Source organism: Podarcis bocagei (assembly GCF_964188305.1).
Source record: "Podarcis bocagei genome assembly, chromosome: 10".
In the NCBI taxonomy this organism is placed as follows: Eukaryota; Metazoa; Chordata; class Lepidosauria; order Squamata; family Lacertidae; genus Podarcis; species Podarcis bocagei.
Genome location: NC_138135.1, coordinates 59,449,401 through 59,469,255, shown reverse-complemented (window position 1 = coordinate 59,469,255; position 19,855 = coordinate 59,449,401). Strand labels below are relative to the sequence as shown.

At 42.9% G+C, this 19,855-nt stretch overlaps 1 protein-coding gene across 1 annotated transcript in view; it reads right to left on the bottom strand.

Annotated features, from left to right (window-relative positions):
• The window catches only part of KCND2 (potassium voltage-gated channel subfamily D member 2), a 291,460-nt gene that overhangs the window by 190,746 nt on the left and 80,859 nt on the right, over positions 1-19,855 (bottom strand). The window lies entirely within an intron of this gene.

The following is a 19,855-nucleotide window of genomic DNA, read 5'->3' as shown; positions in this document are numbered from 1 at the left end:
GCATCTGTATATTATATAGCGGGGACATGGGTGGCGCTGTGGGTTAAACCACAGAGCCTAGGACTTGCAGATCAGAAGGTCAGCGGTTCGAATCCCAGCGATGGGGTGAGCTCCCATTGCTTGCTCCCTGCTCCTGCCAACCTAGCAGTTCAAAAGCACATCAAAGTGCAAGTAGATAAATAGGTACCGCTCCAGAGGGAAGGTAAACATTGTTTCCATGCGCTGCTCTGGTTCACCAGAAGTGGCTTAGTCATGCTGGCCACATGACCCGGAAGCTGTACACTGGCTCCCTCGGCCAATAAAGCGAGATGAGTGCCGCAACCCCAGAGTCGGCTACGACTGGACCTAATGGTAAGGGGTCCCTTTACCTTTACCTTTATATTATATAGCACAATCCAAACATTTACTCAGAAGTGAATCATAATGTATATAATGTTCCTCCCTCACTAGTAAGTACATGTACACACATTAAAAAATAGTCCTATTAGACACGATTGGGACTTCCTTCTAAGTAAACATGTTCAAAAGTTAGACATTTTAAAAAACCAAAAACATAAAAGACAGTTCGATCTACAAGCCAGAATTGTGGGATTTGAAGTAATTCATTCCAATATCCTATGCACATTTATCTACAAGCATTTGCCGATTCAGAAGACCAATTTGACTGTGGTGACCCCATTTACATTCAGCTTATAGGTGAATGCAGGTGAATGGAAAACTTGCAGCAGTGCAGTTGTCAGTTTAATGAAGCTCATGCTATCTTATTCCATTCTGTATAGTTCTCAAGTATGATTATTCGCATTCCACACTCCGTAGGCAACTGGCAGTCTATTTGGTTGCTATCAGCCCACTTAGGATTTATATAAACTCCTATAAATTCTGCAAATAGTCATTTGAACCACTCTAAAGTGCCTGTTCACACATGTATCAGGGTTGGTCTGAAGAGGTAACGCTCCGCTTTGCGAAGGCAAAACTTGCACCAGACATGCAACTGTATGTCAAGGAGCATTACACCTGTTTTCCCTGACCTTCTGCCTTCTTGGCTAGAAAACAGGGTTTTCCCCCTGACTTTTTGTCCTTTCACAATTTGTTTGCTAGACATATCGCTTGGCTGGAGCATGGCGGGGAAAACAGACATAATCAAATAACGGGGGGACATTTGAGGGAAACACCTGCTGATGTGTTTATTTGCTAATGCTGGAAATGTGCTTAGATGGAAGTACGTTAAGTTCAGGGTGGTTTCACTACTGTTTCCAATTATTGACTTCCGCTAATAAAAGGAGCCTTTACAGAGCTAGACGGCAGCTTGCTTGGAGCATGCTTGCTCCTGCACAGCTCACCTGCATTACCAACTCCTGTCTCATGCCTTCACTTCATTGGTCCAAGGCAGGCATAGGCAAACTCGGCCCTCCAGATGCGACTACAACTCCCATCATCCCTAGCTAACAGGACCAGTGGTCAGGGATGATGGGAGTTGTAGTCCCAAAACATTTGGAGGGCCGAGTTTGCCTATGCCTGGTCCAAGGCATTTTGGCATCTGCGGTGGACCCCCAAAATGGTGTCTCCCTCCCTGCCAGTGGAGTAGGAGTCAGGGGAGATCTACACCAGGAATGGGGTGGGGGGGTGGGGAGATGAACACCAGAATCTCCTATTCTGGCTAGCCTTGGCATGTATGATGAGTCACAGATGGATATGACTAACATCCACAATGAGCCAATCAGTGTGAGGTGGCAACTAGTGATATGAAAATTCAGTTGCTTCCAACTTAGGCACACATACCATGCAGTCAAAACATCCAATTGTGTGGGGTCCCCAAATGTGTGGTGTTCTTGTGTGTGAGCAGTGTTGGCACTCAAGGCTTCCCTTGCAAATAACCAAGCTCAACATGTCATGGCCTAGGACCCTCGTACCTATGGGACCGCCTCTCCTGGTATGTCCCATGGAGGACCTTACGGTCTTCAAATAAAATCATCTTGGAGATCCTGGGCCACAGGGAGGTTAGGCTGGCCTCAACCAGAGCCAGGGCTTTTTCGGCCGTGGCCCCGATCTGGTAGAACGCTCTGTCACAAGAGTCTAGGGCCCTGAAGGACTTGACATCTTTCTGCAGGGCCTGCAAGACAGAGCTGTTCCACCAGGTCTTTGGCCAGGGCACAATCTGACCCCCTCCTTCAGTAATGCTCATTGAACTCTAGCCCAATGGTTGCCATTAATTTGATTCTGAATCGATTTTAGAATGAATTGATTTCAGAATGTATTTTAATTAATCGATTGTGATTTTATGTAAACTGTGTTATTTTTACTGTTGTTAGCCACTGTTGTTAGCCACTCTGAGCCCGGCTTTGGCTGCGGAACGAGCGAGGGATATAAATAAAATTTTATTATTATTATTATTATTGGGGGTAGCTTGCATAGCAGTGCAACTTCAGAGGTGGGACAAGAAGTATGTTCCACCCCTCTGGCTTGAAACTGCGAGTGCCCTACCTGCTGCTCACATATTAATTGGACTTTTATGTTGCCGTCATTACACGTGAAGATATCTGTGTGAAGCAGTCTCAAGTCTACAAGTAATGTATTCCGTTTCCTTAATTTCTGTATTACAGACTGCTGTTAGATAGCAGAGGAGCAGGGTAACAATGTGGTGTCTAGGGCTCAGTGGAACTTACTCCCCGGTAAATGAGTACATGACTGAGGATTTAGTCTGTAAATTGAAGTAGTGCATTACAACACATTTTTCAGGTGAACCGTAACAAAAGAATGGACTATTTCATTGGAATTAACTCTGTGTAAATCATGGCCTTTATTATACAAATATATGTAATCCAGATTCTAATAATGACTCCAAAAAGGCTAATTATATATAAATATTTGCATGAATAGGCTGGTCCATACGGGCATACTGTTAAGTCCTGTATGAATGTAACATAATGTGTCCCCTGTTCTTGTTCTGCTGTTATCATTTATGAATATGCCAAATCTGGTAATTAGAGGCAATTCTGTCCACTGCATGGGTGATTAGCATAATTAATCTAGTTGAAGAGAAAGGTGAAAATCGAAGAAAGAGCCTGTAGGTTAAAGGCAAATAAACCAATCTGCTGGTGAAGACTCTACATGCTGTAAGTCAAAGAAAGGCAGGCATTCTAGTGAGAAAGCAATTACAAAAAATACAGAGGTCCAGAATGATAGACATGGAGAGTATCAGCAGTGGGTGGGATTTGATGAAGCCCAGAGAATGTTGAGAAGAATATGCTGCCATATTCCTTGTGACTGCCCTTTAAAAATACTCAGAAACTGTAGCTAATGCAAAATTGTTTGGAGTCAGATCACTTCCAGACAGCCTGTTTCCTGAGCTGTTACCCCAATTTGTTTGCACAAAGTTTGTGGGGAGGCTATACAATGTGTTTGTTTACTGAGCATCTATTCTGATTTGTTTTCAGGGACATAATAATAATAATAATAATAATAATAATAATAATAATAATAATAATAATAATAATTTTTTATTTATTTATATCCCGCCCTCCTCAGCCGAAGCCAGGCTCAGAGTGGCTAACATCAAATGTATAACACATTAACATAAAATCAGACAATCAATTAAAATACATCCTCAAATCAGATCAGGATCAGAATAAAAACCAATCAGATGGCAACCCGCAGATTAGGGTTGGGGACCTTAAATGCTCACCAGGCCCAACTGTTTGTGCTGAACTTATATGGGCCTGTGAGAAAAATTGGGAGGCCACTTTCATGCAAGTTCTTATGAAAGGGGAGGAGGAGTCAGACTGAACCCCGACCAAAGGCCTGGCAGAACAGCTCCATCTTGCAGGCCCTGCGGAAAGATGTCAAGTCCCGCAGGGCCCTAGTCTCTTGTGACAGAGCGTTCCACCAGATTGGAGCCACAGCCGAAAAAGCCCTGGCTCTAGTTGAGGCCAGCCTAACCTCTCTGTGACCTGGAACCTTCAGGATGTTTTTGTTTGAAGACCGTAAGTTCCTCTGTGGGACATACCAGGAGAGGCTGTCCCGTAGGTACGAGGGTCCTAGGCTGTATAGGGCTTTGAAGGTTAAAACCAGCACCTTAAACCTGATCCTGTACCCCACTGGGAGCCAGTGCAGCTGGTATATCTCCGGGTGAATGTGATCTCGCAGTGAAGACCCCGTAAGGAGTCTCACCGCAGCATTCTGCACCCGCTGGAGTTTCTGGGTCAGTCTCAAGGGCAGCCCCACGTAGAGCGAGTTACAATAATCCAGTCTGGAGGTGACCGTCGCGTGGATCACAGTGGCTAGGTCAGGGCGAGAGAATTAAGGTTATACAACATCATGTGAAGTTATTCCACACATTTTATATACTTAACCCAAAAGGCATATTATTCATTGTTGTTGTTGTTGTTGTTGTTGTTATCTGGGTTTGTTGTGCAAGAATGCCAAATCAATTTTAATTGCACAACCTGAATTTGCTGATACACAGTTGAATCCCACCCGCAAAGAAGTGACTGCTTGGAAGTGCCTTCAGAGCGGTCTAGCTTTATTACTTTTGATTTTTGCACAAGCTTCCAGTTCACTTCCTGGCTCCCTAAGTGGTTTGGGACCAGGAGATTCGAACCTGCCTATCCTTTGAATTTCTCATCGGAAGCCTCATGCTGCAGCATCCCATCATCTCTGGCAGTAGCTGGCTGGGACACAGAATAGAGCCTGTTGTAGCTCATGGGTAATGGGACTTCCTAGAGATGTCCAGCTTGCCTCATCTTTTATGGAGCTTAGGCAATCTGCAAAAACATTTTTTTTTTCCTACATTGAGTTCTCTCTGCTGTTATGGCTCTGTTTTATGGCTCTCTTGTCATACTTGCTATCTTTAAATGGAAATATGGGGTGGGGGTGGGGAAAATAATGTACTGTATTTTTTGCTCTATAAGACTCACTTTTTCCCTCCTAAAGAGTAAGGGGAAATGTGTGTGCGTCTTATGAAGTGAATGCAGGCTGCACAGCTATCACAGAAGCCAGAACAGCAAGAGGGATTGCTGCTTTCACTGCGCAGCGATCCCTCTCGCTGTTCTGGCTTCTGAGATTCAGAATATTTCTGTAGTGGTTGGGAGTTACTCGTGCGTAATCCTGCCACGTTTGAGCATTGGATTGCCTGGTTAAACCCTCCGGACTGCACAGCCCACCTCAGCGTGGCTGCCCTTAGTCACTCGTAGAATCTGTCTGTGGGCGTTTCTTAAAGCGTTGCCAACATAAGAGTTGTTTGACGCCCAATCGTTTCCGCCTCTCACTGCGCGGAAGTCTCCTGCGCAGGGTGGGCGTGGGCAGCGGGGTGCTTGGGCTCTCCTCACTAACTTCCAACGAAGAGTCCTGGAGCCCCTGCACCTCCCTGTCCCGTTGCTCTCCTGGATCCCTGGTGTTACACTCATTCTCTTCCCCTTCTTCCCAGCTGAGTCTCCCCCTAGCGCTGGGACCTTCTCCTGCAGAATCAGAGACCCTCTCCTTCTCCCGTGCCTCTGATGGCAGTTCCCTGACAATTTTTTTTCTTGTTTTCCTCCTCCAAAAACTATAGAGGGGAAAAGACGGTATATTAGGTTGCCAACGTTTTAATACGTAACCTGCTTCTATTCATAAAAATAGCCTGAGATGTGCAGTCCTTCAGTTCATGAAACAAAAGGTAATTCTCACATAGGATTATAGGACAGTGATTATTAGAGTCACAAAGGCCGCTCACACACGCACGGTATTTTGAGCGAATGGAGCTTCCTTTGATCATCAGAACCTCTCCCTGCTTCAGCTCCAGAGATGCTAGATGATCAAAACACATGACTTCCCCCAAAGAATCCTGAGAACTGAAGTTTTCCCATTACAAAGCTACAATTCTCAGCACTTTGACAAACCACAGTTCCCATGATTTTTTTGAAGAAAGCCTTGCGCTTTAAATTCATGGTGTATACACAGCCACTCTCTTGCAACAGCTAAGAAAGTGGGCTGAGAGAAGAAATATGAGCAGAAATGACAGACATCCATCATTCCTGCCTACACAAGTCTCTCTCTCTCTCTTGGATAACCTAAGAGGCTGTTTTAGAAGAACAAACCCAAATATCAATGGTAGTGATGACAAATTTGGATAAAACCCTTCTGCACTGCTATATGCACCCTCATTTTGCAATGTTCCATTTACAGTGGTACCTCAGGTTACATACACTTCAGGTTACATACGCTTCAGGTTACAGACTCCGATAACCCAGAAATAGTGCTTCAGGTTAAGAAGTTTGCTTCAGGATAAAAACAGAAATCGTGCTCCGGCGGCGCGGCAGCAGCAGGAGGCCCCATTAGCTAAAGTGGTGCTTCAGGTTAAGAACAGTTTCAGGTTAAGTACGGACCTCCGGAACGAATTAAGTACTTAACCTGAGGTACCACTGTATTTGGATATGCTATAGCCTGTTCTTACACAGTGTACAGAAGGATTGTGTGGGGGAGGATTAATTATTTAAGCAAACCATTGAGAGATCTTTGGAAATTGGTGTTAAATTAAGGTTACCAGATTTTTTCCAAAGAATCTGGGGACACTTTTTAATTTTTTTGAAAAGAGAAAAAAAGTCATTGAAAAAAGTTATTTTTTAAAAAAATTAAGAAGTAATATCTTCTCTTCTGTGGTCTCCTCTCTTGCACCACCATGCTCTGGGCCCTGGCCTGCTCTCTTGGAGCGCTAGCTGCAGTGGAGTAGGCTCGGCTCGGGCCTGGGCTCGGCCATGTGTCCTTGCCCTCCTGGTGCTCTTCTACTTCTTCTCCTCAGCGGCGGCAGCAGCATGGCAAGGTCGGGGCTCCTCTATTTTTTCCTCCTTCCTCTTCCTCTCTTCCTCCTCCTCTCCTTCTCCCTGCATCGGCTCTGGGGTTTTCCTGGCCCGGAACGCCACTGGGCATTTGGCCAGGTGCTCTCGCTCCCAGCTCGATTTGGGTCGCGCGTGCATGTGTGTCAGTTGATGCGCCGGGCGTCCCCGCTTCTCCGTCAGCAGTGGCAGTGGCAGTCTCAGCAGCCCGGAGCCAGCCTGGTAGTGCAGTTAGCTCTGACTGGCTTCAGGAGCTGCTCGCTGCCATTTTGCCTCACCGGAAGTCCCCACATGATGTGTCTTGTGCCGTTGAACTAACCACGCAACATTCGTTCTCTACTAATAAATCTACAACACTTAAAATATAAATCCGGGGACATTAAATGAAATCCGGGGACATTCCAGGGACGGATTTTGTCCAGGGACAGATTTGTAAATCCGGGGACTGTCCCTGGGAAACAGGGACGTCTGGTAACCATATGTTAAATCCCATTAAGTCGCTTTGACCTGAAAGGCATGTATCCTAATCCCAAAAGCGAGGAGCTCTAAAGGCACTCTGTTCATGCTCAGAGACACCCCATTATTATCAAGTATATATGAAGGTAAAGATTTAACATTGAAAAGAGGGTCGAACCCTGATGCAGAGTCCTGGTTCTCCTTTATATTTCTACTACAACCCATAGAAAGCTGAATGCAAAGATCGCATTGAACTCAAGGAGAATTTTGTGAGGGCTTTGCATCTCAGAAGCTTCTGTACGTCACAAAGTGCATAAGGCTCTCATGCAGAGCATACAGTGGTTAAATATATCTGAGTGCAAAATACATATTTTATGAATTATCTGAAGATTAATAGCCATTTCCATTTCTTAACAGTGGTGTGACAGAGACGAAGTGCTCAGCGTCTCAGCACAGAGTGTGCAATTCATCTAAGTTTTTTGCTTTCCTCATGCTCAACAACTAAGGAATTTACACAATAAAGTACATTTTGGGTCAAAACCCAGTAAATCTATAGTGTAGTCTTTAAATGAAAAGCTGTATCTTCCTGTCATGATGAAGCGCACATTGATTTTTGTTTTGTTTTGTTTTTTAGAAAAGTAGCTTGCTACCCTCTCTTTAGTGGGGCTGGAGGAATCATTCAGAAGAACTTCTGCTCTCCAGGCAAGTCTGTTTGGGTTCTTGTGGAAGGGCTTAACAAAGCTCTTTGGAATGCATTCCGCATTCAGGCAAAAGCTGACTCATGGAAAGGCCAAGGATTTTATCTACGCAGCAAAGTTTGAAGCCATTCTCCGACCTCACTGATTGCTCCTTTTTCACTGTGCACAGATTTCAATACGGTATCTAAAACTGGGCATACGTTTAATTAACATTTGAACAGCTCGGATAAATATATGGGTTACATAGCTGGACCTTGCTGCCTCACAAAATGCAGTCATAATACATAAATGATCAGTGTTTTGTTTTTTAAATTGATTTACGACTTGTATTGATCTGCCTCAGTGTGGGAACTTGTACCACTCACTAGCTGGGGGTTTCCTGACTGGGGCTTTTGTTATATTCTGGCTTTTAAGAAGTCCTTTTAAGAAGAATTCCCAATGGGAGAAAGAAGGCGTTAGATAAAACCGTTTCCTCTTTTTTGTATCTGAAAAAACCACACAGGTCCTCTTGACATGGCGCCATGGCAGCACCAGGAATCTTTCTGGAGGTGGGTGACAAGAAAGAGGCAAAGAGAGAGAAAGTTTTGTCCCACATATTAGGGCCAAACTGCTCCTTACATCAAATACCAATTTTAAATAAACACATATAAGCTGGTCATCTTCATTTCGAAGGCATACTAGCTGCAAAAGGCCCTGATTTGGGCTGCGTGCTCACCATACGGTTAAATTGAAATTGAAATTGAATTGAAATACTTTATTGTCATTTGTACAACTTGTACAACTTGTATACAGTGAGATTACACGAGCACCCCCCACTCAGCTCTCTTAGTCTTAATTCCCCTTGTTTACTGACGCACACCCACCAAACCCGAAAGTCAGTTGCCCTGTTGTTATCTTTTCATTCAGCAGCCTAACAGCCCATGGATAGAAGCTGTTCTTTACCCTGTTGGTGTGACTAATTGTGCTTCTTTATCTTCTGCCTGAGGGCAGGAGATCAAGAAAGTGCTGGCCAGGGTGTGAATCATCCCTGAGAATTTTCCTCACTCTCCTGAGGCAACGTTCTTCCGCAATGTCTTCAAGTGGATTCACGGGACAGCCCATAATATCTTGTGCTGAATTCACCACCCTCTGTAGGCACTTCCTATCAGTTGATGTCAAACCAGCGTACCACACCGTGATGCAGTATGAAAGGACACTTTCTATTGTGGACCGGTAGAAGGAGATAATCAGATGTTGATTGACATTAAAGAACATTTAATGCACGTAACTACCCCCCAAAGAATCTTGGGAATTGTAGCTCTGTGGGGGGGGGGGGTAAACTACAGCTCCCAATATTCATAGGGGGAAGAAATGTGTTTGGAATGTATGGCGCATGTGTGTGGCTGAAAATGCCCCCTCGCTACTCTTTGCCCCTCAAATACTCTAGCAAGCAGTAAAATGAACATTCGCAGCAACTATCTACTGATTTTTTTCCCCAAGTATGAAAAGATTTGCAGACTAATTTTTTATTTTCCAGTGCATGAGGCGGGTATAATTTAGGTGTGAAAAGTGCATCTCATTTGAGAAACTGCAGAGAAATCCTGGTGTCAGCATTTTCCATGGGCTTTTCCCTGTCTTATCCCTCCTCTCCTTTCTGTTGACCAGTCCTGTAGATCCACATCTCCCACGTTTTGGGGGATATATTTTTTAACATATGAATTCATTCTAACAGATGAGTTCATTTTAACGTTTGAATTCATTTTGAGTACAGCTTCTTTCCACTGTTTTGCCAATCAGTGTAGAAATCACATATGTAGATGTACCAGTGATCTGACTCAGCGTAAGGCATCTTCCTGTGTTCCTAAATTCTCAGAATCAAATAACTTTACAGTGGTATCTTGGTTCTCAAACTTAATCCGTTCCGGAAGTCTGTTCCAAAACCAAACCGTTCCAAAACCAAGGCGCACTTTCCCATAGAAAGTAATGCAAAATGGATTAATCCCTTCCAGACTTTTAAAAACAACCCTTAAAACAGTAATTTATCATGAATTTTACTATCTAACAAGACCGTTGATCCATAAAATGAAAGCAATAATCAATGTACTGTACTATAAAATAAATAAAATAAAATAAATAAGACAGTATTGTAGATGATAAAAATTGAAATTTATTTATTTTCCTTCCCTGCACTGATGATAGTCATTGTTTGGATGGGGGGCTGTTATCCATTTCCGCAGTCACACAATCAGTCAATCAGTAGCTGAACTGGGTTCCACACAGTCACAAAAACAAATTAACCAAAATAGCCTCAAAAACAAAAAAAGGCAAAATAAATAGCAAAAACAAAAGCGCCAAACTTAATCCGTTCTGGAAGTCCGTTTGGCTTCTGAAATGTTCGAAAACCAAGGCACAGTTTCTGATTGGTGCAGGTGCCCCGGAAAAAATAACTGACAGCCGTATCCGACGTTCGGCTTCCAAAAATCGTTTGAAAACTGGAACACTTACTTCCGGGTTTTTGGAGTTTGAGAACCAAAGCATATGAGAACCAAGGTGTTTGAGAACCAAGGTAGTTCCATTCTAACTCATATTCTTGTTACATTGTAGAAAATCCGTGTCATTACTAAATTAAGAGGTAACAGGATGAAACTTGCTTTTTTTTATTCAGAAGCCATTAGTTTTAGACAGGTAAGGTAATGGTAAAGGGACCCCTGACCGTTAGGTCCAGTCGTGACCAACTCTGGGGTTGCAGCGCTCATCTCGCTTTATTGGCCGAGGGAGCCGGCGTACAGCTTCCGGGTCATGTGGCCAGCATGACTAAGCCGCTTCTGGTGAACCAGAGCAGCGCATTTAGACAGGTAACTTCCATTAAAAAAACAAAAACACTACTCTGTAGGTTGCTTCTTATGAAAATAGTTTTGGTGCTCACGAATCCAGAGCTCTAGCTCAATGCAGGCTTCAAATGAATTCTATGCTTTCATTGGATAATACCAGGGATGTGGCTTTGCACATGCCAATACTCTCCATCTTTCTCCAGATGTGAACGGGGAAACATATGAACTTAAGATCAATTGAGCTCACATTATTTTGTGGGATCCAAAGGGAGAGAGATTCTCACTTATTTGAAGAAGAAGAAAAACAGTTGCAGTTTCGTGCAATTTATCATTTATCCAATGTATGTGATTTTTACCGTTAGCTATTGTTCATTATTGCATCCTAAAAACGCAAGCTGTCAGGAGTTAAATCAGTCTGTATGTTGCGCCACACATGGCACAATGATCCATGATTGGGAAGGAGAATGATTGTCGGCATTATCATAATCCAACTCCCACTACACATTATTGCCCCTTCATTTAGTCAATGAGTAAAATGAGATTATAAGCTTTCTGGCGGTACCACTTATAATTTGTCTGCCCTAGGATATTCCCGAGCACACTTCTGGGGGTTGTAAAATCATAAATGCCAACAAAAATCGGAGGATGGTAAATCTTTACGTACTAACAGAATCCCTGTCTAGCTGGCATTCAAGTTAGAAAGTAAATCGAAACGGAGGACATTATCATTAGATGAAAATGGAAAATTAAAAGCCTTTTGGCTCCAAACCTCAAAGGCCTCTGCAAATGTTTGACCTACAACTGGGCTGTCTCAGTGTTAGTATGAGTTCAACGGTAGTATGAAATGTGTCATAACCCCTCTGTCATTCTCCTTCCCATCATCTATTTCGGCATGCTGGTCCCAGAGGCTCATGATGAATTTCAGTTTCCAGCAACCTCCATTATTTTACAAGCTCAGGGCTGCCTGGCTTGAATTCTGCTGCATAATTTGATGCCGGAAAATGAATTGGAAGCAAATGCATGTGAAAATTGCAAGTTTCCGTACACGCTGAGAAAACTTTATTTCCAGTTTGGCAAATTTATGGGAAGCAAATTCTGGAACACAGTCCCTCCATGATTTTTTAAAAATTGTTATTTTAGGGCTAATTGATTTCAGATAAAAAGATCCAGGCTGTGATCACCTGTATTTATGGCTAGTGTGTACAGAGAAAGGGGACCAACAGGCAACCAATATTAATCCTCTAAGCCATATCCTCTATTTCTGATGTTCATTCTATGACTGGCACCACCCATAAGAGTGAGGTTTGCAGAAGTACAAAAAACAAAACAAAGCAAGGTACCATTGTTGGGGGAAAATTCCATAGGTGTTGAAATCCCTATAGGTGATGATATTGATAGACAAGATGTTAAATTGTTTTTATATGGCGGTAAGAGTATTGTTAGCCCAGAAATGGAAGCAAGAAGAAATTCCCATGAAAGAAGAATGGCAGACAAAATTAATGGACTACACAGAATTAGATAAAATGACAGGAAGGATTCAAAACCTGCAGGACCAGAGATTTACAGAAGATTGGAAGAAATATACGAACTATTTGAAGAGCAACTGTAACCAACAAATTACGCTAGTAGGACTACAAAAAGTTTTGTAAGCAGAAACATATGAAATATTGCAAAGTAGAAAAAGAATAGAGATATTAGTTATGAGATTTAAATGTAATAGTGAAAGTAAGAAATGTATATTAAGTGAATAGATTGGAAAATTTTCAGATGTGATTGATGGAAGTAAAAAAAAACTCTATAAGATGTTAAAGTGTGTTTAATTATTGTCGAAAATGATATGCTAAAAAAAGAAATCCCTATATCAGTCCAGTGAGGACTGAGCATGCTCATTCGCCATAGAATGCTGGCTAATTGTTTTTGTTTGTGTTCTAGGGGGAGGACAGAAGGGAATGGTTGAAATATTGAACAGGGATCATTGAGCACTGCAACATTTTGCCACAGGTCTGTTTGTTAAGGGTCAGTTTGAATAAAGTGTTATTCAGGAATCTGCTGCTCACAGCTAACACACAAACACCAGATAATTCATTGCCAGTGACTCATGTAAGCTCCCCCACCTGCAGCAATATATTGGCCTGGATGTATTGAGAATTTCTCCCTCTTACTGGGCTTTCTTCCCTACTTTCCACACTCCTGACACCTCTAACCACAAACATGCCAACAATGTTTCTTTAAAAATGTTTGGCACATACTATACTTAGGTTTCATACAACCAATCCCACAGCCCCTCTCATTTCCCGATTAACCATAGACTCAATATGCTTGTAATCACTATGCTGAATTAAGATTCCTTTGTCACTGAAGGCAATTTAAAACATATTCATTATGAATCTCACAGCTATATCCCCCATCCCTTGGTTAATTGCTCTTATGTAAAATTAGGAAACAAAACCAGGCAGCAGCATGGGTGGTCTCTTTCCAGACCTGCAAAGTCTTTCCTCACAAAATCATTCCCCCACCATGTGTTTTTCTGATGAGTCACAACACTGTGGGACCATCTCTTAGGACCTGTCCACAATTTCATTTCTCCCACAATTTCTAGTACTTTGTGTCAATCTGTTCTATTGGGTCCAGGGGGGGGGGGTGTTTGTTTTTGGTCACACCACTTTTCCAGGGAAACCCCACTGTTTAGTGCTGAATCAGAACAATTTGTGGAAAACCTGAAAAAAATAATTGCCTCTTTTCTGAACTAGTCCCCAAAGAGCTCCTGAACAGGATTTTGTGTGCTTTTCTGGGAAATGGGGGGGGGGAGACCTTCTTTTCCTGCTTTGCCCTGGAAGGTAATTTTTCCAGTTATTATGGATTGAATTTATATACCGCCCCTATAGCTGGAGGTCTCAGAGTGGGTCACCTGGAGGCCTCAGAGAGGTTCAGGGCAGTAGTCTCTCTAGCTTTGAGCAGTGCACTTCTGGTTTTCTTGGGATGCTTAATTTTTAAATTTATTGTACTTTACCCTGTTTAGCACTCATATAAAAATTGTGATCAGGTTATATATGCTTGGTGTGTGTGTGTTCTTGCTCATTTGTTTTGATTGGTTGTGATGGTTTCAATCACTGCTTTATTTTCTCTAATAATACGTATTGGAAGGATCCCAACTCCTTTGGTCAACATGATCCTCTGCTTTTCTGATTCTCTGACTCTCTGCCACGGGTGGGTGGAGCTGAAGGTGGAGACAACATGAAAAGCAGACTATTGGTTTTAGGAAAAACAGGGTTTCAGGGGTGTTTCCCCAAGTAAAATCCAAGGCAGAAATCACAAGTAGGAGCACCCAGGCCAGACAAAATCCAAAACAGGACAAAGAGGTGCGGACTTAAGGGAAAGTGTGCCTGGTACTTAGTTTCATAGGCATGAAGAAGACCTTGACGAGCCTCATGTGGTCCATGTCTGGGTGGATATTTTTCCAGAAAAATAATTACAGTTCCAAATCCGCACATAGCACATAGCACATAGTGCTTTGGCAATGTTCTAAGTCCATTTTGTACTATTCATTCTATTTTGTTCTCTTGTTATCCCCCCCCCATTAATACCTACAGGAGCAGTAAAAGAAAACGATAAGGATAAAACTCAGAAATAAAAACCAGATAGTAAAATCAACTATGTAGAGAACAGGGAATGGAGCCCTCTAGCACCGCCTTCTGGGTTTGCTCCTCCAAGAAGAAATGGAGCCATTATATAGGAGTGCCTATATGCCCCATCCCGGCAAGGTGGCCCAGATGGATCCCATGGCTGATGGTATTGAAAGCCACTGGCAGGTCTAGCAGAAAAAAACAGGGACACACTCCCTCTGTCCCATCCACCATCTACCATGATGACCAAAGTCATCTCTGTCCCATAGCAACAGAAGTATGCATGCTCTTAAAATATTGATACCAATGTAAAAAATCTGTTCCAGATGCTAAGCTTGCTTAAGGATGCCCCTGCAACCTAACGCCTTTTCTTTTTCTTTTTCAGCTGTGGTTTCTGCTCATTAGCAACCATTTCTGGAACTCAGGAAGGCTGTGGAAAGGATCTCTTAAGATTCATATGGCAGGGGGATGGCACATAGAATAAGTAGGAATTTGAATACGTCCTTTTCCATAGCAGTACCGCACTTGACCCTACGTATTGTATCTCCACAAGCTGTGACATTCAAGGTTCTGTAAAGTAGTTCCTGCTAGCAAAGTCTTAAGAACAAAAAAGTACTTCTGAGCAGATACATAGCAAACTCTGCAGTTCAGCTGATACTAATGTTAAGTGCACAAGCCTCTATATTCCAGGATAGCCTTCTATAATCTCCTTTCCCTTCCTTTCCGCAGGAGTCTAAGCTGACCACCTGTCTGCTTTTCTTTTGCTGGCAGGCAAATACTTTTTCTTTTGACAGGTCTTTGGCCACTAACTGGGTCTTGCAGCTGGGACTTTTAAGGGTGGGTGTTGTATTTCTCCCCCCCTCCTCTTGTGCTTTTAAATGGTTTTAGAGGTGTGGAACCTTATTTAATTGTTCTTTAATATTTATAACAGGTTTTTTTATTTTTTAAAAGCTGATTCTTTTTTAAAAAAAAAAATACATGATGGGAGTTGCCTTGGGTTCTGCACTGGGAGAAAGGCAGAATATAATAAATTAAATTAATATTTGTATTTTAAAAAATAAATAAATAAAAATAATTTGTACCTATCGCCTGATCTTCACCAAATGGTTCTACAATTGACAAATGGGTTATAAATTGTCATAACTAAAACAAGTATAGTTTACATGACAAACCATAACATAAAACTATAAAACTATCCCCAGATGACGAAGTCATGCTGAGTCTTATGTCTGTTTATTTGGAATCAACTTCCTTTGAAGTCTATGGGTTTCTATCTAATTCCCTGCATATTTCATACCCCATGTACAACAGTGGACGGGTGAAGAAGAGCATTTTGAGGAAGCATAGTGTCTGGTTTAAATGCATCAATGAGAAATCCATCCGGTCTGTAGGTAGCAATTGATTTCTGGCAACCAGTTAAAACATGTTTGTTCTCGCAGGCTTTTGGTGGATATTGATTAGTCTGTCCAAGTTTGCTGTTGTTACCATGAACTGTTGCAGTTGTGATCGAAATGATTTGCTTCTTTCTGTTTTATAGTTTTATAATGGTTTGATTGTGGTTAAATCGTGCTTTGTCTCTATAATTTTTTTTTAATCACCCTGGGATCTATATTGCATAAAGGGCATTTTGGAAGTGAAAGAAAGAAGAAAATGACTGGAGAGATTGCTGTACTTGTTGATTCCCTCATTCCCATGGATTCAGCCCCTCTCCCCAATATAAAGTTCACCTGAAAGATCAAAGCAAAGTGTGGGAACCTAATATGTAAGTGAACACAGTATATGAGACTGGACAGAGTGTTTACAACTTAATCCCTGCCCTGCGCTTAACTTAATTCATTTGGTTGTGGGGTCATGAGTGAAAATTATAAACACTGCAACCTATCTTAAGCCCAATGGCTTTTTTAAAAAAAATAATGAAATGTATGTATCGATATATATGATTCAAAGCAACACACAAACACAGACCCAGAGCATTTAGAATGTGGTATGAATACGTGGATCCATAATATTTGAATTCAAATGTTCTAATCTCTTGTGTGATGATTTTCAGCAGGAATAATCATCCTTGATTCACCCTCCATTGCTTTGCTAGCTATAAGTTGGAGGGATAACATATGAAGTGGGGAACCTTTTGCAGTCCTGGACTCTCCCCACATAGGACGCGGGTGGCGCTGTGGTCTAAACCACTGAGCCTCTTGGACTTGCCAATCAGAAGGTCGGCAGTTCAAATCCCCACAACAGGGTGAGCTCCCGTTGCTCTGTCCCAGCTCCTGCCAACCTAGCAGTTTGAAAGCACGCCAAAAAAACAAAGTGCAAGTAGATAAATAGGTACTGCTCCAGCGGGAAGGTAAACGGTGTTTCCATGTGCTGCTCTGGTTTCGGTGTTCCGTTGTGCCACATGACCTGGAAAAACTGTCTGCAGACAAATGCCAGCTCCCTCAGCCTGTAAAGCGAGATGAACGCCGCAACCCCAGAGTCTTCTGGGACTGCACTTAACTGTCGGGGGTCCTTTACCTTTTTACTCTCCCCACACCATTTAGAACTATGATCTTCCAGGGCTCTATATTGTGCAAGGAACCTAGTTGGGTACAGGAGGCTCCCCGGTGCAGATATTTGTCTCCAGCTTGTGGAGAGGTGGTGGAACTTGTCCCAGTCTCCTTCACACAATTCTTGTCCCAGTCTCCTTCCAATTGTGTGTGGAGAGTAAAAAGAACATCCAAACAGTTTTTTTTTTGTTTTATTTGTTTACCAGCAATATGAACATGAAATGGTGGGAGTGATTGAAGGCCGCAGCACAACCACTCAGAATTCTCAGACATGTAGATCTGGGAGCCTATAGAATGAGAAGATTTGTGTACTATCATCTGATGTCTAAATGGCATTAACAGAGCCCTTTCTACTGCTCCTGAAGAGATTAGATGTTTGAAGAGGGCGTGTGAAAAATCTCTGTCCAAGGTGAAAAGTCACAGGTTGGTTATCTGGACCTCTTTCTCAGTTTTCTGACCACAGAAGTGAAAGTTTGAGAAAGGTAGGCTGGAAGAGTTGTCTGCATCTAGGCAAGCATATTATTATAGAAGATTTACTTGTTTCTTTACATAGTTATATTAACTATGTCTTGACAATTTATTGTACCCCATACTTCACAGAAAAGCCGCAAGGGTGAACGGGCTTCTGTTGAAAAAGGTCTGGTCCTTTCCGTTAACTCTCAATATCTGACTCTTCCAGGCTAGCACTCAGATGCGGCAAAGAAAGCTAAGAGTGTAAGTTGCATCCTCTGAGATAAATGAGGTAGCTCTGAAAGCTGCTCCAACATGGCTTGCAGGCCTAAATAAAGGGGAAAGTGTAGGTGGTCTCTGAAGAGGCATAAAACCATTGTGCGTGGATGGCCAAGAGGAGAACATATATAATGTTGTAACTTGCACTGAATCAAAACAGAACCGAACTGACTGAAGTGACTGAAAGTGTTCCATACGCAAAGCATAAGTATATTTTATTTAGCGCATTACGCATAAAACTGTTCACATATGAATTACAAGCCATTTGGAGGAGAGACCCTTGAGTACTTTCACAATGCCAGCTGGAAGTTTTTCCATCGCTGTGAGCATATTGGAACGCGACCATTTCCCACGACGCTGAAGCCACTTCCACCAAGTTCAGTTACTAAACATTTGCTACCTTCATTACTTCACTGCCTTAGGTCATTTTTGTTCTTATTACAGAACTGTTTGGTTTTTGGAAATTAAGTCTGTGGCTCGAAGTGCAAAGATCTCAAATTGCAAAGTCTTCCAAAGGCATCATTTTATTAGTTGCAAATAGTTACAGTAAGCTTAAGGCCTGTTCACAGCTAACACATTTCCTACCTACACAAGCAGCCCCGGTTTTCCTTAGTTGTGAGGACAAATGTCTGCATAATGACCGCTCCCCGCTTAAAACGGGGGGCGCCCTTTGCGTGGGCGCGTGCAGCCCCTAGACCTGGAGCGGCCCCAACAGCATAGGCTTGGCTTTGCCTTCCCTCAGGTGTGATACCTGGAGGTCTCCGCCTACCTCAGTCAGTTGTCCAATCCCACCTGGGGGAAGCGTTGCCAAGGAGACCAGGCCAGGTAGGGGAGGGATTACCTGCCCACACAATAGAGGGAGGATCTCACCTAGGAATCCTCACTTGGCTCCAGAGCTTCTCCCACCCTACCCACCCTCAGTTAATGTCTTATTTTGCAGGTTAACTTTTCTTCACAGGTTTTTGCAGGTTAACTTTTCTTCACAGGTATGCGGGCGCTGCTACGTTAAGGTCGCTGTTAAAGGGCCGGAAAGGAATTTCCCTGCATTGGCAGGTTTCGCCTTTCCCGTAGCAAAACGTCACAACTTTGGCGGTATCAGGCCTTGGGCGGAATCCTTTTGTCCATCTTCCTCTTGCGGCGGCGATACCAGGGTTCCCCGTTAAAGGGGTTTTCTGAAGGGAGGCTTTGGCCGTACACCGAAAGGTTGTCATTGCTCTCCCCTGCGGCGGCGGCGTTACGGGGGCGGCCATCTCTGCTTGAACATATGTTCTCCAGAGCTGGCCCATCCCCCACACACACACTGGATAACCCTGATGCTCCCTAGGTCCCCGGCTGGGGACCAGGGAGGGAGAACGCCCAATGCCTGAGCCAAGGTCTACCCACATTTGAAATTTAATAAAGTTGTGGCCAATTTAATCCCATAGCACGTTGTCTTGAGTCGTTATTCCACATGACGGGGGGACCGTGCAGGATCTGGGGACTCCGCCTGCCCACGCAATGATCCATGTTATCACATATGTCTGATAGCAATTTTTGTTACTGTGACAGTGAGAATAATGTGACCCAGGAAATGATTTTCTACTATGTCTGTGATGATCCAGACCTCCCATTCCTTTAGGCCTTATGAGTGCATGTATTGAGAGCAAACTAGTTTGGCTTGTGTGAGAAATAAATTATTTATCATTATTTATTATATCTCACAGTGGCTGGCTTGGCTGTTTACGGCAAGATATGCTTAGCTTCAGCATAACTTTATGGTGTGCCTTGAAATCAGCAATAACTTATTGTGTGATCTAGTCCTTGAGGCTCCATTTCACTGAAGTGATCTGCCTTCCATTTCACTGAAGTGATCTACCTTCCCCCATCATACACCTCAAAGATGATCCTTCAAGGTGGATCGAAGTGCAAGATCTAGTGCCACAGAAACATATCACAGATGGCAATCTAAGGAAACACTTTTTGCACTCATCTATCCACCATGTATCACAAAAACACACAACCATGAACATGATCTCCATCCTGGACAATTTAGAACTGCTAACCTTAGAACCGTACCCATTCCAAAGTCTGGCATAGTGGGGAGACCTTTGGCATGATAGCAATGATGTACATGGTAAACAGGTCTGAAAATGTTTTGGGCAGGACAGGATGATTCATCACAAGCTTTTCTTGAGTGTGATTTGTATC